Here is a 25,209-nt window from a genome sequence, read left to right on the forward strand (position 1 = left end):
TAAAAGATGTATTTATTTTCCACGTTAACAGAAAGTTACTGTTTTGGAATTTCAAATAACTTGGAAGTTGCCCGGTGTGACGGAAAGGATCAGCATTGGAGGTTCCACACTACTGTACTGTTATTAAGTCGACTTTTTAATACCTACAGTAAAGGGGAAGGATTTGTGAGTATGATCTTCATTCACACTCAAAAATCACTCAAATCTGCCCTTCGCTTGCTCAGTTTGGCTGAAAGGTGAGGCAACATTGTAGAAATGCTTTGAGTACCTTAGAGGTGAAAATCTGTGATATCTCAGCCCATTTACCAATAAATGTTTCTGAGCTATAAATGCTCACTCAGAATGGACTGAACCCCACAATATCTCCCAGAATAAGTTCCGTTCAAAGTAAACGCTGCTTGTAAAAGAGGACCCAAAAAAAGAAAATCATAAAAAGCTGATCCACACAGGAGATGACCTCTGCTCTACCTCATAATGAGATGTTACCCCACTTTGCTGGCAGAAAAATCTGCTTTCTGAATGTGTGACACACTGTTCTTAGTTCAGCTTGACACTTCATCAACCTTGGCAGCGTCATATGTAGGACAGGACACATGTCTAGAAGTGGAGCAAAAACATAATAATAATATGGTAATATGTCCACAAGTTCATGATCTGCTATATGGAAGGAGATATGTTCTTTTTGCGTATTTATCAGCTTTTGTTAGCAACATAATCAGGAAAATCTCTTTCATTGCTGTTTCAGGGGAAGATTGACCTGAATCAAATCACTCAGTTTAATCCGTTCTATGTGAAGTATATGAAGAGCTTCCTCTGAGCCAGCCTCATAAAACCTTTTCGAAAGCTAACAGTGTGGATTAAAACTCATTGTGCACACGCTTTATGTCTGGTGGAACACAAAAGATGTTCAACAGTTGAGTATTTTTAGCTTATAGCGCAAAGCCGTGAACATATACACATGCTTCGGATCAACACTTTTCTGGAAACCTTGCTGAACATAAGGTGCTGTCTTGTTATTGTACAAGTGTTAATTTAACAACATGTCGAGTGTTGGAGTTGGACTTTACAGGTGGTGCATCATGGTGGACGTGGTTAACATGTCTGCTTCACAGTTCGGAAGTTGGGACTTTTGAATCTGGTCTATGTTCCATTGAGGAGTTAGCATCTTCTCCTTATGCTTGAGTGAGTTTTTCTCCAGGTACTACAAATTCTTCCTGCATTCCAAAAACATGCATGTTTGGTTCATTTACTCTAAAATAGGTGACCGGATTCTCAAAATTAAAAACCAGGACATTGCAATTTTGCTGAAAATTTAATATATAGTAAATTCTAACCAGGAACTATTTATAACAAATGTAATCGCTAGTCAATCTGGTGTCGAAAACTGCATATGGCCTTCAATCAATCAATCAATAGCTTACATGCTTTTTAATTACACTAGGATTTTTTTCTATTTGAAGGCTGCCCGGGTCCCTATCACCTGCAAATACCAGGGGCATATTGTATAGAATATATATTGAGCATACTCAATATTGGAGTAATCCAAAAGTAATCCCGTTGCATTACTTTAATATTATGGTACTTGGATTACATTACTAACTGCATTTTTAGCAGGTAACTTGTAACTGTAATGGATTACTATTTAAAAGTAACCCTCCCAACCCTGCTGTCCGTCAACCACAGTATTTGGCTAGTAGGACATTTCCCATGATTCTTAGACATGGAAGCAGAAAGTAGTTCTAGTTCCTGTATTACGCCTTGGCAATTAGATGAAAATGCACATCTCCACGTGAAAGTAAATAGGAAGGAAATTAAGAGTTCAATGCAAGCGACTTTTGTGAATCGGTACAAAACAATGGGGCTGCCGAAATCTGCTGAGAGTCGGAAACAAAAAGCTCAAAACTGAGACTGCCCTGTTTAATCGAGACGTCTGGTCACCCGACTCTAAATTGTACATAGCTGTGACTATGAGTATGACTGGTTGTTTGCAGATCGTATGATAAGGCTTTTGGGTTGGTGAGAACAATAGCAAACCCCATGTGATAGTGAGAAGAGGTGGCATTTTAAAGTTAGAAGGGAGAAAAAAAGGATGTTTAAGCAGTAATTACAGCAGCACACAGAAAAGGCTTAGTCAGCTGATTGTGCTGAGGAGGAGCACATACAAATGACCTGTTGCTGCTCCCGTTCTACTGGGCAAAAGGCAACGCCCTAAGCACAACATAAGTGGTGGGAGGAGCTCGCCATTATGTCGCTCTCTTCCTTTAAATGAGAGCTTCCTTCCTTGCGATTGTTGAGATGCTGCTGCTCCCTGATCACTTAAATAGTCACATGATGCTTGACGCACTTATATGACCTTAGTCCATATTTTGCTAAGATTAGCATGGAGCAAGTTCATCTATCAAATTTTACAAAGTATGTTTATTGTAACTTAAAGCTAAACTAAATCTTAAAGTTAATACATAGACATTGAGCAAGCCTTTATGGTGATACTTTCTATGGCATGTTTGTCAAAAGATTTGCTTTGTCCTACCCGAAAAAAAAGATGCTACCACTCTACATATGTATGTATTTTTTAATCAGATGCTTTGACAAATTCCAATCCCCTGATTTGCAATGAGCTGCATTCTTTTCTCTGCTCAGTTATTAGTCTTTAAACCGTCCTTGCATACTCTCAAGGCTTTATGCACAAGGCGATGGCTAAACGTTTTTGCTTTCAGCGTGTTGACATTGCCGCGCAATGACTCATAAACGGAAATGCAGATAAATTTGAGGCTCCTTCCATCAGCCTCACTGCAGGTGTTCAAACAAAAATAGAATTTAAAAGGAATGAAAAGCTCCCGTTTGAGTGGATGCGATGATTAAAACGCCATAGCCAGTTGGCATTGAATGTGATACAAGTTGAGGTGTATAGGAATTCACAATGCATCAACAACTAAACACAGAAGCTTCACTTTGAACTTAATGATTGCATGCATAAACATTCTCTTGGAGGAATTTCTTTTAAAAAAAACGGAATAAACAACTACAACAAAAGAATAGTAGCTCTTCAATGTATTAAAATCTATTTCAAGAAATACACTATATATATAAATATATATATATATATATATATATATATATATATATATATATATATAAACAGTTGGGTAAAAAAATAACCCAACTATGGGTCAAAAGTTGACCGATCCTCTACTTGGGTCTATTTGACCCAACTTTGAGTCAAGAAATTGGTCTTTTAGTGTAAGTCTAGTACTAGTCAGATCCTTTACTTGGGTCAAAAAATTGGGTCATTTTGCATAAAACAACCCAGAAAGTTGGGTCAAATTGACCCATAAAGTGGGTCCATTTTTTATCCATAATTGGAATACTTTTGACCCAACTGTTTTTAGACTGAAGGGTCAATGAATTTGACGGTGACTGGAGGAAGGTTCTGTCTACCTTTCGGGGTCAAACAGATTAAGAAACACAAAGTAAATCAGATACTGAGTCAATATAAATAAATAAGCTTCATTCCATTATAGTAGTTTGGTGCGAAATTTATTTTATTGTGTTCCAATGAAAAGGATCTCAAAATATAAGATTGGAACTCGTGCAATTTTCCACTGATGATTGCAATGGTACGCTTTGTTACGCTTGTGGGGGTGGAGCTAGACAGACTGCTGTTCATCGATTGGTCAAAAGAGAATCATCCGCCTTCTTATTTGTTCAAATGAAAAAAAAAAAATAGCAATAAATCAAAAAACTGTATTTAAACAGAATGCTGCGGCTGAAGATGGCGGGTTCAAAGGCATGTTTCATGTTCGCCAGTACAGTCAGAACAGTGCACTGAACCATGTCACTGTCTTGCTGGTATAATTTGATGTCACTCTTCACATAGCTAACATCCATCATAGTTCCTCTTACACACCTGCTGGCGGAAATGCATGTGTGATCAGGGTTCACCAAGCCAGACTACAACAAAAGAAACATGCTAACAAAAGACAATTTGCACAAAAAAAAGCCAGGTGGTGAATGACATTTAGTATCCGCAAATCTCATTTAAAAACAGATGATCCATATCTTGACTTGTACTTCCCTACACACCGCCTCTGTCGTTTCAAAGGATGCAGATGCAGATCGGTCACTCATTTTTAACGAATCGGAGCACCATTAATGTGCACTGAGGTTGGCGTTGTTTGTTGTAGTTTGTGTCAGTCACGTGGACTCGCTTATGTATACAGTAAATGTCATCAGACAACCAACTGCCTTCGCTCATGTGAGACATGTTGATATGAATTGCATTTTTGCTTCTGTAATTACACTTATCTGTGCTTTGCAGGGATGGAAAACAGGGAAATGTTTTGGTGGCAATCTGGCTGCCAGATTCATTTTCATCAGGTCTATTTATTTTTCTCTTGAATAAACATGAATTTTGTTTCATGTTTTACTTCTTTGTGTTCATATTCAAAGAGGACCAAAGTTACCATGATGGCTAACATGAATGCTACATTTTGACCGCATGTTGCTGCACCAATTCATCTTTAACACGCATTAGAATCCTAGCCAGGGCCCAAATGACTTCCCTTAATCCAAACTCTTTACCTGTCAAACAAATCTGTGCCAGAACATCAACCACCTGATGTAAATGTGGAATTATGGATTCTAATATATGTAGTTTGCTTGATAATCTGTCCTTCTAAGAGTTTTGAGTAACAATCTTCATAGCATTACTGTCAGTCAGACAGAAAATACATTCAAGCAGCAGAGATTCACCATTAAAATGTGATGCGTGCGATAGATACTCCCAAACAGAAAAAAACAGCAGTCAGTTTGCTCAATGTGCTCCTGCGGTAAACGGTATTTTGCCTTTGGGAACAGCCTATTCCAGTGTGTTTATTGATTAGAACTGGCTTTAAAAGCACCAAAGGTGCCCTGTTCCAAACTCACAATGAGACAAAAAAAAAAACGCACTTGAGGGATTATAATAGTTATCGTTCAAAAATTAAAATAAAACCAATCTCCAACGTGCAGATATTATTGTTCTACATTTGGAGAATTTAATTTATAGGTCATGATTGTGTATATGGTATCATAGATGCAGACTCGCTGAAGCAAATCATCAGCAATTCCATTTCTGAGCTTCATCAAAATTCTGTTGAGACGCTGGATTGCAAGTAAACACAATTCAGGAGGTAGAGACCATTTCATTGTCTTTGAACTTCTCTCCATTGCAATCTATAGTATTTTATTTATGGTGCAGTTGTGTTTTTCCAATTGCCTTCACTGAGTTGCAAAATGACAATTTTCTCGCAAATAATGAACATACTGTAGTGTGTCTGGTGCCAACTACCATACCATAAAATCTCTTAAGTGAGTGTCCCAGCAGAAGCAAGTCAAAAATGGATCAGATATTTTCGTACCCTCAAAAGTTTTCTTAGCACTGTCAAAAAAAGAAAGAAAATATATGATTGAAATCTGTCCTTGCTGTTTGCATACCGGTGTGGATTTTCTTCAAGTTTTCTGGTTGATCTCATTATTAAATAGATGTGCTGTATGTTTAAAGCTAATCTCTCGGGATGAGCGCGTACCTGGGGCCAATACTGGGCCTTATTTCAAGGTATGGGTACTCGCATTGGTACCCCTCTTGTGGTCCATACAGGAACTAGACATAAACAATAAGAAGAATAGGAAATAATTTATTTGATGGAATTTAAAAAAAAAAATGCTACATTAGGATATATAGGACCATCGTTCTTGATCGAATATCTCTACTTTCTGTGGTTACCTCCCACAGAACCAAAATATGCAAATAGAGATGAAACTGTATTCAAAGTTAACATATAGGTGGCTAAAACGAATATAAATACAGATCCATGTAACTTTTATGTTGAATACTAAACACATTATACAATAAGAAACCCTTTTTCATTTTGTACATAAGAAACCAAACTATATTTACATGAATGCAAAAACCCCAACAAAATGTACTTAAAGATTTCCAATACACAAGAATTCAACCAGAATTGATCTTAATTATAATCCCAAAAAAGGGTGTAAATATCTTCTTTTTCAACTGAATTGCCAACTTTCTACCCTGGTTGCTCATTTAAAGAAGTCGGTTAAAAGGAGCAGGGACTTGTTACAATAAAAGGTCATACTCCAGGTTGGGGAGCGCCTCCTGAACAAGCCTCCACTTTACACACACACAAAGGAAGTGGTCTCCACCGGGCAGCTAATGACCGCTGGGGGCCCCTCTCGCCTGTGCTGGGGTCCTTGTTCAGAGAGGCCAATGGGCGGGGAGCCATTTGTCTGTTTTTGAGAAGGGGAAAAAAAAAATCCACCCATGTCCTGCTGCGATGCGTGCTGCACAAGCACACGCTGCACTATACGCGCGCGCGCGCGCACGAGCACGCACATTTTCAGCAGTCTGGCACATCAACGACGCATCAACATAACGGCTACTCAAGTCCGACGTGTGCGCGTTGGATCTTGAACTTCCTCTAGAGAGACACAGAGGCAGGTTTTTAAACTCATTCAAGACTCTGGATTATAACATCGCACTCTATTTTCTTTCCTTTCCCCCCCCTCCCCGTTTTCTCCTCCTCCTTCTCCGGTTTCCTGTTACAAAGCCTCGGGAGCGAGTTGCGCGCACAGCCCAGTTCCTCCGTAGAAACTAAATGGCAGGATCAGAATCCCTGCTTTTCCTGCATCGTTCGGACATTTTATAAGCAGAGGAGCAAAGAAAAGGAGAAGACGGCGTGACATTGACGAGGATGTGGAATGATTTGTAACTAAAGAAAAATACAAGAAAGAAATCCGCTGTTGCGGGGAGGAAGGCTGTTGGGTTCTATCGGCTGAGGAAACACACATCATCGCCACTACCATCGGTCAAGAAGGTAAGTTTGGATTCACGTTAACGCTGATGATGACGAGAAAGAAAGGCGCTGTGTAGCGGAGTGTCCAAGTCGCAACTGTTTCCATTGTGCTTCATGGGAAATCTTGGCATATTTTTTTTTTTTAGTATTGTTTTTGTAAATGGTCTTTTTCGGGTGTTCATTGTGGTGCAACTTTATCTCCATTCATAGCGCAGTGTAAACAAAGCGCACTGCGGTCAGCAGCAGTTGGAGAGCAATCAACTCAGGAGACGACATCACTTTAAATGTGTTCAATTCATTCGCCCACCAGCGAGCTTTTCTTCTTAAGAGACGATGGTATGATGTGAATCATTAGTTTGAATGTTTGTCAACTTTCAGGCGCTTTTCTATATCAACAGTTTTCTAATTGTGCAGATGCCTTGCAGCTTTTCGGCATGTTGAAGGAAAGCTAAAAAGTCATCATTGTGGATGCATCCTGCACCTTTCCATCAAGCCTGTAATATTTCGGCTAAGCATCTTATGTTAGCCTAAATCTTATGCTCCTATAACGACCTGTTGTCCCCCTCTGGTGTTGTGCCTTAATGAGGAAAGTAATAGCTTTGCTCGAGTGATTATTGTAATTAGTGAGGTGGGGGAAGCCGTCCACTCATGGAAGACGAGGAGCATTTATATTGTTTTATTTTTTAAAGGGAAAAAAGTGGTGGCTTGGAGGGGGTTTCTTTTACAAGCTGAGTGGTGCCAGTGCCCGTTAACTAACAGACAGCGTGGGAGGGGGTGCTGGGGGTGGGAGAAGTTAGTTGTTAATGGGATGGAGGAGGAAGGCTGTCTTCATTTTTACGACGTTTAGAATTTATTTCCTGCGTGGCGTGAGTCACGTGACGCGTTTATTACTCATCATTGTATCGTTTATCATTTATTAAATTGTGTATCAATAAAAAGATATATAGCATAGAAAAGAATAAGGCATAACAGTGGTATAGTGTTTAATACATTTGCCTGGTTCGAATCACGTAGTCCTTCCTTCCACATTCCAAAAACATGCATGCCCGTTTCATTGATGACTCTAAATCGTACATATGTGTGAATCATTGTTTATCCTGTATGTGCCCTGTGATTGGCTGTTGACCAGTTTTGGGTGTAGCCCGCTTCTTGCCAAGTCAGCTGTGATTGGTTTAAGATCGCCCTGCAGGCCAGCACTATAATGAGGACAAGTGCTAAATAAAGTTAACGAAATAGATGATGGCTTCATAAACAGTGCGCTCTGGTATCTGGGTGTTATCCTGAAGTTGACGTTTGGATTGGGTGTAGCAGAGGATAATCCATCTGAAATTCACTTTATTTACTTTTGTCATTTGTCAACTCAAATTCAAAAAACCCTGAAATAGACATAATCCTTGTATAGGAATTCACAAAGTAGATTATATCAGATTGAGGAAGGTTAACAGAGAACTTCACCAGGAAGTAAATCACCCCCCCACCCCCCTCCCGCCCCCATCATCCACATGATTCCCAGTTTGTCAGGAAAGCATTAAAAATCCGTTTTTATCCTCAACACTTAGAACAAAGACGCACACACGCACACACACACACACACAGGTAGCCCCCGTCCCCCAGATGTTAATGACTCCATTGAGAGGACTCCTGCCGACTTGATATCTTCATTGTCGTAAAGACAATGGACTCCACATCCTGACAGCCAGCCTCCTTCCCATGTTGCCCCTTCGTCTTCCTCTCTCTCTCACACACTCACATACACTTATCTCATACCGTATATATCCACCAGTCCCACAAACAAAAGTCCAGATGAAACATATAAGTGGGCTGTTGTTCTTGTGGTCCTGGACCATCTTTATATTGTAAACATGTGATAATCATAATAGATTATTCTTCCATCCACCCATTTTCAACACCACTTATCCTCAATGGGATCGCGGGTGAGCTGGAGTTAATGTGAGATGACTTTAGGCAAGAGGCGGGGTGCTGGTCAATAACGAAATTGCAGTATAATCGATGAATTGATCATTAAGATTTTGGTCAACTGTATTTTACAAGGTAAAATTCGACTGCATATCATGGCCGTAAAAGAGTAGAGGTTCTCTCGTCTCAATTAGTGCTGTCACTATTGAATATTTTTAGAATCGATTATTCATTCGATTGATCGACTAATCGTATTCATTTTAATTTTCTATTAAAGTGTATTATAAAAGCATTCCACCCCCCTGATTACTGTTTATTAACCAGTGATTGGTGATAAAATAAAAGGGGTATTGAAGGGGGATTGTAATATGTTACCAGTTTGGTCATTGTTCTCCAAAGTAAAAACTGATGTCATATTTGAATTATACACAGAAGATAATCAGACTTCTTTCATGAAGGACTACAGAAATCAGTGAACAATTACTAATGATATGCTGAAATTGGAAATGGCTCCAAACAATTACTCGATTATTAAAATAGTTGTCGATTAATTTGATAATCGATTGCTTGTCGATGAATTTTGCCAGCTCTCGCCTCAATTAGTTTGTGGTCTGTTGAAGGACAACATGTCAGCTATGGCAAGTTGAGCTACTGAACAACATTGCAGACGTCCTCTATTGCATTCCGTTTGGAATCGATATTCTGCTTGGTATGACACTGGTGTCGAAACAGGAGTTCAGAACATCCATAAAAACTAAATGCAAATCCCTCTACTCATTCCAGCTGCCTTCACCTCTGTTGGTTTTGTATTTCCCGCATGCGTGCACATACTGTATGTGACAGATATGTGTGTTTTGACACCACTGGGTCAACATTGCATCATGTCCGCTACGTCGCCACTGCGCCAGATGTCCCCCTGCCTGCTCTCTGTTTAATTGTCATCAGTGTGTCACATGCATCACGTCAACGCAACAGATACCGGAGGCCACAAGGCAAGCGGCTGAACGCGCACTAAACCCCCGTGATAACAGGGATGCTTCCAGGTTGTGTAACTCAGGAGACGATTCACGTACAAGATCACACGCATTCGCGGAGAGAGCAAGATTAGTCTGAATTTGCTAACGATAGCGTCTTTTGGGTGGTTGGCAAGGCTTTTTTTTTTTTTGCGCTTCCAACAGCTCCCCGCAGTCAAAACAACAAGCAGGCAACCTTGACGATTCCATTCATCCTCTGTCTGCATTCCTTTCCCTTTAAAAAGGTCTTTGAAAGGCAGATTAGATTTTGTTTGAGCTGCTGTGTTTTGTGCTCGCCGCAATTGTAACAGTACGACCCGACTCGGTTTGCTGTGACGCTTCACAGTGAGCGCTTGTGTTTGCGTAGCAAGTTATGGTTCATGTCAGGCCAGATGCAAGGTCTGGAGAGTTGAACAGATGGGATGTGTGTGCGTGCGCATGTGTGTGTATGCCGCGGGGTGACAACGGGAGGTAAGGCCGGGCTGGACAGCCTGATGTTTGGAAATGAAGGAAGGAGCACAAGAAGTTCGTGACATTTGTCAAAGTAGGCTTGAATGTGCCAACATTATTAGCGCAATTGATGCATTCGTTATGATGGCGCATTCGTTAGGCGCTCACAGGGCTGGCCGGAGCCAATGTGGCATCCTCGGACAGATTTTATATGGCGCCACCTTCATCGATACGCTTACAAAACAAGATTAATTTTCGCCTTTAATACATATGATAATATCACACAATTTAAAATAAAAAAATTGAATATTTTCTTCATCTCGTGACAGTTTCTTTACTGTCAAACTAGTTCTCCCACTATCAAATATTTTTAGAATCTATCAAAACATTCAACCTCATTTACTGCCATTGACGGCTGTAGTCAAAAATTCATTTGAATTATTTCTATTAGTTTAACGTTTTTTCCCCACTTTTGTTAACAAGAGTATGAAAACCTAGAATTTTTTTATTTTATGCGATTCATTATGATTGCAAATTTTAATCACCTGACGCCCAATTTTTTAAATAATGTTTTCTTTCTTTTTTTTTGGTTCATTCGTTGCCATTGACGGCTATAAACGTTAAAAAATCATTTAAACTATTTATATTAGTTTAACTTTTTTTTTCACTTTTTTTAACAAGAGTATGAAAACCTAGAATTTTTTTTATTGTACATTTAGAACAGATATCAATTCAATTTCTTGTCAATTAATCGATCAATTTTGAGACTCTTTTTTTTCTTCTCAGTATATTATCATTTGTAGTTTTCAAGTTCTTGTAAACATGCACAGCTTCCGCACTTGAAAGAGATTCATTCACCCACAGATGATTGTATCTGTCTTTTGCTCAATGATCAAGCGATGTTTTTCTTTTGTTTCTTTGAGAAAAATCTACAAAAATAACAAGAGAAAATGTGTTATTGTAACGAAACATAATAAAAAAATAATAATAAAACTGCACCTTGCAGAGTGGCCTTTTATTGTGTCCAGTCTAAGGCACAGCTGTGCGCTAATCATGGTGTCTTGATATGGCACACCTGTGAGGTGGGATGGATTATCTCGGCAAAGGAGAAGTGCTCACTATCACAGATTTAAACTGGTTCGTGAACAATATTTGAGAGGAATGGGGAAATTGCGTATGTGGAAGAAGTTTTAGATCTTTGAGTTCATCTAAAAAAAAAAAAGGAGCAAAAAACAAGAGAGATGCGTTTTGTTGAGTATAGTTAAAGATGCATTGCGGAGTTTAAATTGTTAATGTGAAAGATGTTTCTTTCCACATCACGCATGCTCCACCAATGCCCAGATGAGTACAAAGAGCCCTGACTTTTTAAATGCGTCCGCACCTATCAGCTTGTATCTTCCCTTCAGTCTATGGCTGACGTATGACACAATTAGGATAGAAACTGAAAAAAAAAAAAATAACTGACATTGAAGTATTGGTTTAAGGATGTGTAGTCGACAGTGATGTTGAAATGCAACGCATCATCACACCGAAAGCTGTGTTTGATATTTATATCTCAAAACAGAGTATACCTTTGAAGAAATGATACTTTAGTCAAATAAAAATCGGTTTTACTTTTACCCTCACTCACAGGCTAGCGCACTTGACAAACTGTAGTCCGCTCTGAGCACTTGAACGCCTGTTGAGACATTTGTGTCAGGCCGCTGGATGAATCTGGAGGCTTTTGGCAGGGGCTCTGATTGCAGTTGTTCCCAGACAAGAAGCTTTTGCTCCTCTTGCAACTTACCCTTCCCTTTCATCTCTCTCTCTCTCTCTCTCTCTCTCTCTCTCTCTCTCTCTCTCTGTCAGCATATGCCTCCATCTTCCCTCCTTGCCGCTTGTTGTAGCTCACTCCAGCTAGCATACTGGGCTCCTTTTGGCATTAGCATAGAGAGAGCACTTAGCACTTATAGAGCTGAAATTTAATTGATCAGACAAGTGCGTGCGTGGTCAGCATGTTTTTGAAGTGAATGTGCCCGAGGAAAGCTGCGTAATAATCCGTATGGTGTCTCTAATTGCACTGCTCGTGCTTTAAATGTCTCAGCAGAAGCAAATCAATTCCGTTAAATGAAATAAATTCTCGTCTGTATCATCATCCAAAAAGCTTTCGTAAACTCACATTATGGAGCATATGGCCGTAATAAATATTTGTCACTGTCTATGAATGATGCAGCCCGGCCCCTTCAGCGGCAATCAATAAATGAATAAACCTTGTTGGACTGTTTTCCAGGAAAGTCATACTGGTGGAAAATTCAATATGGTGCACACTCATGGTCCTGAAGGCAAATCAGAAGAGCAAGTGCACTTGGATGAACCAAATCTTTTCTCCATTTGAGCATTTTATGGGATAAGAACCTTTCGTTGCGACCTGTAATTCCCCCTGCTATAGGTGGGTTTCATGTAACGTCACGACAGGCGGCCCAACCCCAGATGGGGGCAGGAAGTAATTTGCTCATAGGAAAAAAAAGCTGAGAAAATGCCAAAGTTGTGTGCTGTTTATGGCTGTACCAACCGGTCTAATCGAGAATAAAATAAAAGCTACTTTCGCGTCCCCACAGTAGTAACCCATAAAGGCGATAAAAAAAAAAAAGATACCGAAAGAAGACAGCAGACCTGGATTAAAAACCTTCGTCGGACAACGGTCGTATATGCAGTGATCACTTCGTGAAACGGAAAGCTACAGTAATGAAACTACTTCACATAGCTGAATAAAACTCTCAACAGGCCGGTGTGCTATTACTGGAAACATGGCTAACCATGATATTACTATGTGGAGTTTGTTCTACAGCTTGTGTGTCCATGCTAGGTGGCTGTGTCTTTGTTTTTAGCAATGCTAGCTACGTTAGATATCGCGACGATCTTAAATCGAGGTTTTTCTTCCAGGAAGGCCACAGCATACTGATGGAAATATATACTTAAGCATTGGTTCATTCACAAGACGTCTACATAATTACAGAACGTAGATACATGACTCTGTTTGACCGTTTAATCACCGCTTAAGACCAGTTAGCCAGCTAGCCTGTAGCCAGTGGTACGTTTGTGTACATTTGAGTTGAAAAGAGAATGATTCTGAATCACATTTACTCACCCAAGCAAAAACAAGACGGCAGTCATTTAGTGCTTCTTTTGATCCGAGTTTGCTGACCCAACCACACAAGAAATAGTTGTAAGCCTGCAGGGTTTTATACGCCTTTATTTGGCTAGCGGTGTAGTACGATGTCCTGGAGGACGTGGTCGTTTGAGATGTCGATTGCCTCCACACCAGGCAAATCCGACACGAGTTCGGAAAAATCTCTTTTCCTCAGAGTGTAAGGATCTTATCCGACATATTTGACTATTTTTAGAGCGTATCTTCAATGGGCGTTCCCTACTTCTTGACCCCCAGTTGAATTTCGCGCGCCGCCGGAATCACGTGATTGCAACCCTCCTATCAGGTGTGATTTTCAAATTGGCACTATACTGTGGGGAGGATATCACAATCCAACTGCTGTTGTTAGACACATTCGAATGGTTATATGGAACTTCGGATGAAGCCGATGATGGTTGTCGGGACACCTCAAAGTGGCTGCACTTGTGCATAATGTATGAATGATCGAACGGAAGTGGAGAGGCTTGCCTGACCTGCTTGTTTCTTACCAGCTGACCACGATTGGCCATCTGCTCCCAACAAGCCCCGCTCTCTATTTTTGCCTCTCAAGCGAGACCCCGCCACTCTCTTTATAATCATGCATCTGCAGTATCACACTTTAGAGTCTTCCGAGACGGATTTAAAGGGAAATATAGAGCATCATAAATGTTCGCCTTTTGCTCAGCAGAAGAAGAGCACCAAGAGAATGTGACCTTTAAGATGCGTGCACCCATAAATGTTCCAATTCGTGTCTCGTCTGAATGTGTACTAAAGATGTGTGAAGTTATAAACCATGAGCCACGAGGTCATTTCATCAGCGTTTGCAAAGCCATGTTGACATTACAGGACTTACCTTGTCTTCAGGGTACTACTGCACTGTTCGCTGTATAGTGAAGGGGAATTGTGGGGGAGGGGAATGGTGTGTGTGTGTGTGTGGGGGGGGGGGGCAATTACTATAACATTTATCAGGTGGGGTCTCTAGGCTGTCTGCTGGGGCTTTTAACTGAATGAAAGAAGAATGAAAACAGTTGATGCAGTACTACAAATTGGAAAACATGTGCAATCCCAATTGTGGTGTCCTCATTTGCAGTTCAGTTCATTCAAGAAGACAAAAATATCAGACTTCAAACTTACAAGGTCCAACTGTCATGAACAAAAACATGGCTGATGACTGCTTGAAGCTGCCAGTTTGTTGTGTGGAAATATTACCTTTTTTTTTTGGTAGCGTTGATTGAATATAATAATAATAATAATATAATGACTACAGTATAGTGAGTTTCTCAACGCAGAGGTGATATTGCCATACAGAATATATCCATCCATTTTCTGTACCACTTGACCTCATTGGCACTGACAGACAAATGACCGTTTACACTCACATTCATACTAGGGCTGGGTATCGATTCTAATTTCCTCAATCAATTTGAATTTGATTCACAAGAGTTCAGTTCGATTTAATTTAAAAAAAAATCAAATTCGATTCAATTCACTACACTTCAATCCGATATTAATTAATTATGACATACCAATTTTTCTTAAATGTCAAGTACATGATAAAAACTCCACAAATATAAAATTTGAATAGAAAAGTAAATTTTGCGGAGGCAGTAAGTAACAGGTCAAATGATTTAGTTTATTCATTAAAATAAGTAAGAACGTTTTACACAAACGCGACATCAGCAAGGATGAGATGAAAATATATTTTCATAATCTAATTCAATAATTGTAAATATAACTTTAACAGATTCTTAATTGTCTTAAAGTGCAATAAGTCAGGTATTTCATAAAGGTAAGAAAATACTTTTAAATTCATGTGATCAGTAAATTTCAAGAAAAAAGTAAGATGCAAAAAACTCTGACCTTTACAATTCTATTTTCTTAAGAATTTATGGGAAAAAGATATATAAAATTATCGATTCATGGCTTTATGAATCGATTCAATGTTTTTCAAACCCAGCCCTAATTCATACAGATGGTACTTCAATTAACTCGCATCTTTTTGTATCGTGGGAGAAAGCAGTAGTAGCCAAAGATAACCCATGCAAACTGTCAGATTCGAACCTCGAACCTCTTGACTGTGAGGCAGACAGAGGCTTTCGAAAAGATTGTTTTTACATCTATACCGCATTTCGGTAGTACACGGTAGACTTTTCCTAATTTAAAGTCACAAATTTCCACTTTTCTAGAAGGCAATTAAGAGACAAAGAGAGAAACGAATGAACAACCAGCAAAATTGATGGCGAGGTTTGCAGACACGTTGTTCAACCATTTGCAAGTGTTCTACTCATGAATGTTGTCCTTTCCATTTACTTAAGTCCATACCTAAACAATAGCTGACATCTTATATACAGTATATGGCATACACACATGCTTATGCATACATGAATGTTGTTGACTGACTGCAAAAGACAGTTTCTGATGTTTATCATTGTTTCTTTTACTGTATTGATTTGTCATCTTTTTTGTTTTATTGTGTTTCCCGGGTCCATTCATTGTGGCTGTGATTGAAAACATAAAGCCTGATTGGGAAGCGGTGATAAAATTCCCAGCGAGAAATCTTGTCCATGAGCCAAGTGTGTTTCGGGGGCACTGTGTAAGGTAATCTGTTTTCGGAGCCCAGTGACTGCACGTTTTTGTTTGCACTGACTCAGCAGATGTTTTAAGGCTGACTATCTACTATACTTTTGTATTCTTGTCTTATTACTACTATTTATGTTGGCTGTGGTGCCATGTCAAAGCTGTTTGGACCCTCAGTCAATGCTCGTGTTTAAAGTCAGTTGCACTATTTATTTATTTATTTTATTTTTTGCCAATTCAGCCTATTTATGTGCATTGTTTTGGAGATAATGTGTCCAGATAGAAAGAGTCAGGCAGGAGTGTGTTTTCTTGGTGGTATGAAGAGCATGCTATTTTGTTTTTATGACAGCCTTTTTTGGCATTGTTCTGGTCCAACGGAGCTCGCCCTCCCTACTGTGGGACTGCCTGTTAGTGGGCAGGAAGTGGTAGCACGCTGTTTGAGAGCACCCGCATACTGTAACGCAGACTGTTTTCTGCATATACGCTCCCTCCCATGATATCGCCTCGTAAAGTTTTAAAAAGACAATAAAAGTTATCCTGTGGCTATCCGGCTGCTAGGCTGCATCGTATCCAGGAAGGAACTGCAGGCGGGTTAACGGTCTCTCTCTGGGGTAGCTACTGCACAGGGGCCAGTGCAGGGTTATCAGCTGCAGGAAGGCCCCTGCATGGCAGCTCGCATGAGCGTGAGTGTGGGCGTAGCTTAGCTCTGGGAAAGTCAGAGAAACTGACTTTCCAAGCTGGGATTTTTGCGCTCCCGTTTTAGCGCTTCTTAAGTCTAAATACACATTTCACCTTTGATTCAATAATTTTGCACCCTGAACTATAATTTGTGCCTCTGAATCAGTATCAAGCTTTCTAACAATTAAAAAACTGATAACAGACAAGTGTGGCTGTAAGTTTCAAGTACAGTGAACCGCCATTACGTTCCTTCGTCACCTACGATAGGCGAAAAAATATGACAGCGACAGACCAACAATTTTTTTCATAACATATTTAAACATGTTAAAACTAACTTTTTAAAGTATTTCTCAGTACTATTAGAAATAGTGTAAGGCTATATATTTTAAGTATTTTGTTCTCACTCTCTCACTTGCACAGTTCTCCAAAATTCAAGAGGTAAAAGCAAGTTTGTTTCAAGCTGTTAATTGTCACTCACAATTAAAATTTCAAAACCAATAGTACTTTTGATACTTAAAATCCCGTCCACCCACCCCCCCCAAAAAAACAATTACAGATAATTTTAAAGTAAGAACTTTATAACCCAATATAGCATTTTACCTACAAATAGCATGAAAGTAAGAGCAATTTTATATTCTTCTGATTATTTTTTTCTTTTTTTTTCTTTTAACCTTTATTTAACCAGGTTGGTTCCGTTGAGATTAAAAACCTGTGGGACAAATTAAATAATGTATTAAATACAATATATTGTATTAAATGATCAATAAAATTGTTCCAACAGCCAAGCTAAAAACATCGACACTGTATGAATTTCTAGTTCCTGATCGTAAAATGGTCGCAACAAGAGGGTTGTCGTGAGTACTGATACCTTCAAATAAGGCCTGGTATCAGTACTCGGCCATCCTTAATGTAAAACACTATAAACAAGCTGTATCACATACAATAAAAGAGAATTAAACTGTACAACAATGTGGTACTAACTACATTAAAAGCATAAAAAAGTAAATTGGACTTCCCTCTATTCTCTAAAAACAATTGACACGACGCACATGACGTCACATCCGCAGACAGGGGTGAGAAAAATTCTAACCCCAATTCTGTCTGGAAACTATTGGAGGCTTGCAGGACTACCCATTGTGAACAACTAAGGTGTTAATCTACTAACTAGAAGATATTTTTATATTATAAAAATATATTTTGGGCCAAATTGTTATAGAGAGCAGCTTTCAAAATCCAAGACATAGCAGAGTCGCGAAAGATGAAACATAATATAGCGGGGGTTCACTGTACTTCATTCTTGTACAACATGACCTCAGGTAGAGTCAACGGATGGTGAGGGGCATCTTCTTTACAATTCTTTTTTACTGAGTATCTATTTATAAACATAAACAACTACACATCGAGTAGAAAATATGTCTCCTGTGGTGTCGGGAAGGTGGTAAGGTGCATTCCCTCTGACTGACAAATGACATTCCACCTCATGGATGCCACAATGGCGAGTCTGGAAACATCGGAAGCCACAAGGCAGCTACTGCTGCTTTTCTTCATTAAACAGTAAGCGATACAGTGCTCACAGCATCTGCTGACTCGAACCTGTCGCTGCCTCTGTGTCCTTACAAAGATTTATGAAACACTGCTCCTTTTTGCTCCCCAAAAAATAGATATAGGCTCAAATATCTTGTCTAGGGCTCTAGGCAAGCTGTTGGTTTTTGTTGACGATGCAACCTGGGACTGTAACACTATATAAGCTTTTTCATTTCTGGAGAGGAAGTATTGGGGGAATCACATGATTTACACCTATTTACACTCATATTGAATAAACAATACGCCTACTTATATTTGCATTATTGGCAGTTGAATAATATTTCAATACATCATTTTATCATGTGATACCATTATTCTTGTGAGTGGAGAATTTGAATAACCGTGTGGAAACATACTTAGCACACATCAAATCACATTTAAATATTGTAACTGAAATGACTAATAAATAGTACAAAATGTATTGTCTATATTACCATAAGAGTTGTCTACATCTTTGTGCCCGACCTCCCACCTGTGAGCCTGAACAGCATAAGCAGGAGAAATCTGACGGATGGTTGGCAATTTACCTGCCCTGACAATATCCCGACCCTTTCTTTCTCTATTTCTTCAGAGTATATCTATAATTGGTAAATGGTAAGTTGACTGCTTTTTGTGTAGTGCTTTATCTATGCCACACGGTGCCCAAATTGCTTTACAAAGCCTCACATTCACCCATTCACAAACACATTCATTCACCAGTTGTCGGCCGCTGCCGTGCAGGTCGACTGGGAGCAAATTAGGGTACAGTGTCTTGCTAAAGGATACTTTGCCATGGTCACAAGGGCTGAAGATTGAACCCACAACCTCGCAGTTGGAAGAAGACCATTCTACCACTGAGCCATGCTGCCCCAATTATTCACATACTGAATATTCGCAGTTCATGTCATCCATCCAGTAAACCCTCTCCAGTTTGTAGACCAAATTGAAGAGCAAAGCTTCAAACTCCAAGCAGTTTCAGTTTGACTTTGAGAAATGGGCAGTTCTTCCATTTTAAAGCTTATTTAACCTATGGGTTAATTAGACTATCACGGGTTTACATCTTATTGGCCCCACCTTGAGTCCAGCACCCGCATCTCTCTTGAGCCCAGCTGTATCAGCAGCTGCAGCTATAAAAGTGCTGTTGTTAAGGTGTTAGTCTGCTTTGTGTGCTGGGAAGGGGGAACATTGCTGGGAGAGAGACAATCTTTCAGCCTTTATTCCACTGCAGATTCACCTTTGACCCTAGACGGTCATACTTTTCTAGTGCTGCTCTTTTTTCTAGTTCACTGCTCTTCGCTCGATGGCAGAATGTCTGAGCAGAGAGATAGATTTCGATAAATAAACAGAGAGACACGGGACACTCGCTGGGATGAAGCCACAGCGATGACAATGGAGATATCAAAGTGAAGAAAGACAGAAATGGGGAACAATAAACAGGCTGGTGGGAGAGAAATCAAGATTGGGTTGAGTTGCCAGGTTAGTCGCAGCATTCTCAGACAGGCGCTCTGACGGAACGAGATAAAAGTCCTGGTCATTTTTTTTGTTTCTTGTCTTTTTATTTCTCCCTTTTATACCGACGCTGTTCCATGTGCATTTCAGACTATCATCCCATGCGTGCCATTTATCCACTATATGAACAAAAATTAGCAAGGTACACGGTGTAATCCAATAATTAACTAATTTGCTCCCAAAAACGTTAAAAAAAAGTTTTACTTTAAATATTGTCATGGCCCCAAAAACGTATTTAGATTTCGTTTTATGTTTTTTTTGTATACTAGAGCATTCATAAGGCTTTGATGCAGCTTTCTGACCTAAAGAGGACAGTTAAAGCAATGGTAGTCACAAAAAACGTCTTGCAGGTGGCAGCAGAGTATAAGAGATCAACCAGGGCCATGTTTCAAAAAAGCTATTTTCCCCATTATTTAAACAGATTTGTGAATAATGATGAAACTTAGGTATATTCTAATGCTAATCACTGCAAAATGGAAACAGATAGAATTTTTTTTTTTCCTGATGAAAAAAGAGACTCAAATCTTTCTAATGGTTTGTTTTTATAGCAATAGAACACAATATTCTGTGGGCCCTGCAAAATCAGTCAAAATCCAGTAAAACAGCCGGGAGCTAAGTGGGTTGCTTCAGTGAAAATGGCTGGGAGTGAATGAGTTAATCAATCAGTGATTTGGTAAGGCCACCTTGTTATCCCTGAATTTTAATACTATTTGGGAACTGGTTTTCTTTAGTGCCAAATCAAAGCCTGGAAGGAAGGGAGGTTAAAAACTGAGCCACAAAAATCATACAAGTCAGTAAACATGACTTGCTGTGGTAACCCTCGTTGGAAGAGACAAAGACATTTTGACAATTACATGTTTAAAGTTTTGTGGCAACATTTTGGGGAAGGCCCTTTTCTGTTCCAGCACGACTGCGCCCCAGTGCACAAAGCAAGGGCCGTAAAGGCACGCTTGGCTGAGTTTGCTGTGGAATAAGAGGATAGACGCCGCCTCAACTCCGTCAAACACCTGAGGGAGTCGCCCTCTCTTGTCCAACCTTGGTGACCGATTGCCTAACTTACTCGTCCGAGAAAAAGGGACATTGCAAAAATAGTTTGTCTTCATGGATCTTATTCTTTTTTTGTTTTTGATTATTCAACAATGCAGTCATTTTTTATAAATTACATCTCTTTATTCCCTGGTTTCTGTATATTTTTACTCCTTAGATTATTATTTTTTGTTTCCAATGATTCAGTTACTAGCTCATCATTTTTCTTAGTAATATTTAATAATCTGCCGTGTGTTGTGATGCCGTCCTCGCTTTATTGCCATTGTAAAAATATTGTAGTTTTGTTACCATTTGGAGTTGCTTCATTCTCTTGCTGCCTTTTTCTCCCAAAAACGCACACCTGGCATATGGATAGTTTACCGTGCCAGGTTTTCTGCACTGATTAGCTACCGTCTTTTTTAAGAAAACCTGGGAGAAGTGGAAGGCTCTCTGACGATTTTTGAATGAAGCCAGGCAAGCTGCAGTAAATGCACAATGACACACACACTTACACACGTACAACTCCTCTCGGCCTGTTTGCGTCAAATAATCAATAACACTCTTAAAGAAGCCCTGAAACTAATAGGAAGAGACAATGAGGAAGAAATGGGGGTGAATATCCATTAAATGCAAACAAAGCCATCTTGCATTTTATCTTCGGATCAGTTCCTCCCCTCTTGCTACAGAAATTACTATTTGAGTGTTATAAGTTGAAGGGGACACAATCTTATCAAAATAAATCAAATGAGTTACATCGATTCCCTTTCTAAGATGAATATTCTTTCAGTCTTGCACCAATCTGTCTGCATTCATTCTACTTTTTCACATTTCTTCTGCTTAACATCTTTGATTTGTGTACCAGGGTTCGGTTTCTTAAATAATTTGTGTTTCACTCCCTCTGGGAGATGGCCTAGCTTTTTAATTAATTGGTTTCGAAATTGAGTTAGCTGTATCTGTGTGTGCGCGTGTGTATTTGTGATAAGGTAAGTGTTTGGATAAGGGAGGCATGGTTGTATGTGAGTTATTTGCTGCTTTCTTCACCAAGCATTCCCCTGACACATTGATGGGTAACAGGAGGGGAGGTGTGTGTTCCTCTGAGGGTGTGTTTCTGTTTACATGTAGTTGGCTACTGCATGCAGTAAATATGAAGACAGTAGACTTTTTAGCACCAGATTGCGCCATAGAATCATACAAAGTGGCAGACATTTACAGTATAGGCTACAGTAAGTAAACACTGGTGTTGAAGTAGTTAGTAGAATTGTGGGCGTGTTCAGTATTTAAAGGGGACATGTTATGGACATTTACATTTTTAATTGCTTGTATTCAAATACTTGAGTCTCCGGAGGGCCTGCCCACCCATCAAGTGTGTAATTAATTAACAAGGTAAATCTTTTGTTGTCAGTCTGTTTTTGAGGTAGGTGATATAAGTTGAAATGTACAAATACTTGTGTAAAAATGTATTTACTGACTTTGGCACTGATTCAAATAAATGGCTCAATAGCACCCTCTGCAGTTTTTTTTTAACGAAACATTCCGGTTCCACGTTTCACCTACATTAGTGAAAATTGAGAGGTAATATTTATCAGCCCAAGACCTACAAATAAGTCTTCTGAAGCCATATTCTAAACCTCCAGAGCGACTTAACTCTTTTACTGCCAAGGACGTTAAATGACGTTTAGTAAAAACCTACGGAGGGCCGCCAAGGACGTTAAAAGACGTTCTCCAATTTTTATTTTTATTTTTTGGGAAACGGGTGGAGGAAAGCCTTGGCCAGCTGTCATGAAAGTTTCAAGCAGATCTAGTTAGCCTAATGACTATTTTTGGCCCCTAGATGGCAGCGATGACTCTCTTTTGACAAGATTGGGTAGGCGTCAGTAGAAGACGTGAGGCGGAGCTAGAGGGGACAATGGCTGGGGATGGGAAGCGAAAATGGCGACCGGTTGCAAGCAGCTCACGCTTGAGCATTTTTTTCAAAGACGAAAAGCATCGACCAGTGCTAAAGAGCACATTGATGACGACGATGATCATCATCGATGATGATGATGGTGACTCCGAGGTTGGAAGCGTTGACGCGGCAGTAGAAGACGTGAGACGGAGCTAGATGGCTGAGGAAGCGAACAATGGCGACCGGTTGCAAGCAGCTCATCGACCAATGCTAAAGAGCACAGTGATGAAGACGATGATGATGATGGTGGCTCCGAGGTTGACGCCGAAGTTGGAAGCGTTGACACGGCGGCTATGACCACGTCATAAAGCCTCACCGGCTAGCGATGCTAACACCGGAAAACGCGGAGCACAACCGAGCACTTCTGCACAGGCGGACGTACAATCGGACGATGAAGAGTACCCCGAGTCCAATGCATATTTATCGGAGGAGTGGGTACAGTCTGCTACTTGCTATTCCCCGGAAAAAAAGGACGTCAAGAAAGTGTAACGTCTGCACGCGAAAGGGGCAATCGCAGTGAAATGAATCTGTTGTGCAAATCCTGCTCCGTCTCCTTGCACGCAGGGGAGTGTTACAAAAAGAAAAACTGTATTTGAAACATCCACATAATTGTAAATAGTACCACAGTTGCACACATTTGTAAATAGTTTGCGAAATTGTTTTGTCAAATTGTTACACTGTTGAATGGAAATAAACGTATTTTGCAATCTAAAAACACTTTTTCATTGTTGGTGGTAGTGTTTTACAGAAGTAAAGCACTGTTTAGGTGTTTGTGGCATCATTCATGGACAAAAAGAAGTGTACAATTCACTAGAGTGCATGAAATAACATCGTTTCACAAAAAGCTTGTTTTCTCCGTTTTTTGTTTCAAAATAGAGCATTTCGGTGAAACTAACCATTTTTTATTGTTGATTACTGAAAAACGGAATAAGGTAGAAACAACATCTTTTTTTCTGATGAAAGATGAGAGTTCAATCTTTCATTTGGTAGTATGTGTGTTTCCATAGTCCAAACAGAACATTTTCTGTGGACCTTGAAAGATCAGTCAAAATGCTTAAATCGGCTGGCACTGGCGGCATCCCTTTTCTGAAAACGTCTGGCAATCAAAGAGTTAATAGTCCAAAAAATAAGGTGCAAAAGTAAATGTTATTTTTACCAATTTTTATAAAAAAAAAATCTGGACACAGCTTTGCTGCTAGCTAAATTCTGACAGGATAATTAGGGCTTAACTGACAAAAGGTCCTGCATGAGTAAAAAAACAAAAACAAAATAAGATATGCTAAATTAGCTTAAAAACACACTTGACTTGTATGCAGGGTTTTTTTTTTTCCATCTTAAACAGAGAATTTTTGAACGGCAGAATGGATTTTCAGGCTGGCATAAGATACAATTTATTCACCAAAAGTTCCCTGGTTCACGCTCCTTCCTTCCTTTGAGCTCCGTTACTTTCGTTAGCACAGATTAGCGATAGCCTGTTGCTGAATGCCATACTCAAGTGATTTTAACCAGGATGTGGTAAGTGAATGAATGATAAGTGTGCTATAATTCTAAAATCCTTTATGTAAATACATGTGAAATGTCAGACACCTTTTATTGAGACACCTGAGAGCTGCTTTAAGTTGTGGGGAAAAAAAACACATGTCTCCTCTTACTTGTGTCTCTATGTGAGTACCTGAGCTCTTAGCTGTGTGTCCATGTGTGTAATTTGTCTTTTGCTTCTGCTGCATGAGCAGTTGTGTTGTTCTCCATCTGCTGTGTGGTGTTATTGAACGCCTCATCTATTATGCAGAATCAACATTGTCCATTTGTAAGCTCCATTCACCGTGGAGTATTGCTTCAGGTTTAGGCTTCATGAAGATTGTATTGCTCTTTGTTGGACCACTTGAACACTGCAGAACTGATTGTGGCTTTGCTGTGTGTTGCCAGGTCCACACCGTCTGTCACAGCGTGTTCCTTTCTCGGTTTCAATATGTATGCATTTGCTTTGTGTCTGTGTGTGCTTCTGCCTTTGTTTCACTCAGCCTGCATGACTCTTTCTTTGTGGCTGCAATGGGAATGGGAATTACCGTTTGTGCGTCCTAATGTCTTTGTGCCTCTGTTGGTGAATATTTCTACCTGTATGTTGGAGTGACAAAAACATTCAATGGAACATTCTGACACATTGAAACAAACTGTGTTTGCGCATATTCTCATACTGTTGTATACATAGTGCATGCTGCATTACACACACACACACACACACACGCACACACACACACACACACACACACACACACACACACACACACACGCACACACACACACACACACGACCATCAAGCATAAATTGCATGCTGTTATAGTTTATGATGATGATTCATATGGCTGTCACATAACGGGAGGCCAGCTGTTTCCTTCCCCCGACGCTAATGTTACCCTAAAACAATTTTGTTCAATAACTTCATATGAAACTGCTCCGTGTCCTTAATAGGCTATACAAATAGCCTATATACACATTTTTCTTCTTCTTCT

The 25,209-nt window shown here is 39.7% G+C and overlaps 1 protein-coding gene across 2 annotated transcripts in view; it reads left to right on the top strand.

The window, feature by feature from the left end:
• Positions 1 to 6,418: 6,418 nt before the first annotated feature.
• sema4c (sema domain, immunoglobulin domain (Ig), transmembrane domain (TM) and short cytoplasmic domain, (semaphorin) 4C) overlaps positions 6,419 to 25,209 on the top strand; it is a 108,538-nt gene continuing 89,747 nt past the window's right edge. For both annotated transcript variants that reach the window (XM_077562093.1, XM_077562095.1), the window contains exon 1: positions 6,419 to 6,875. The gene's annotated coding sequence lies outside the window, so the exon portion shown is untranslated. The remainder of the gene's footprint in view (positions 6,876 to 25,209) is intronic.

This window comes from Vanacampus margaritifer, chromosome 3 (genome assembly GCF_051991255.1).
Source record: "Vanacampus margaritifer isolate UIUO_Vmar chromosome 3, RoL_Vmar_1.0, whole genome shotgun sequence".
Lineage (NCBI taxonomy): Eukaryota > Metazoa > Chordata > Actinopteri > Syngnathiformes > Syngnathidae > Vanacampus > Vanacampus margaritifer.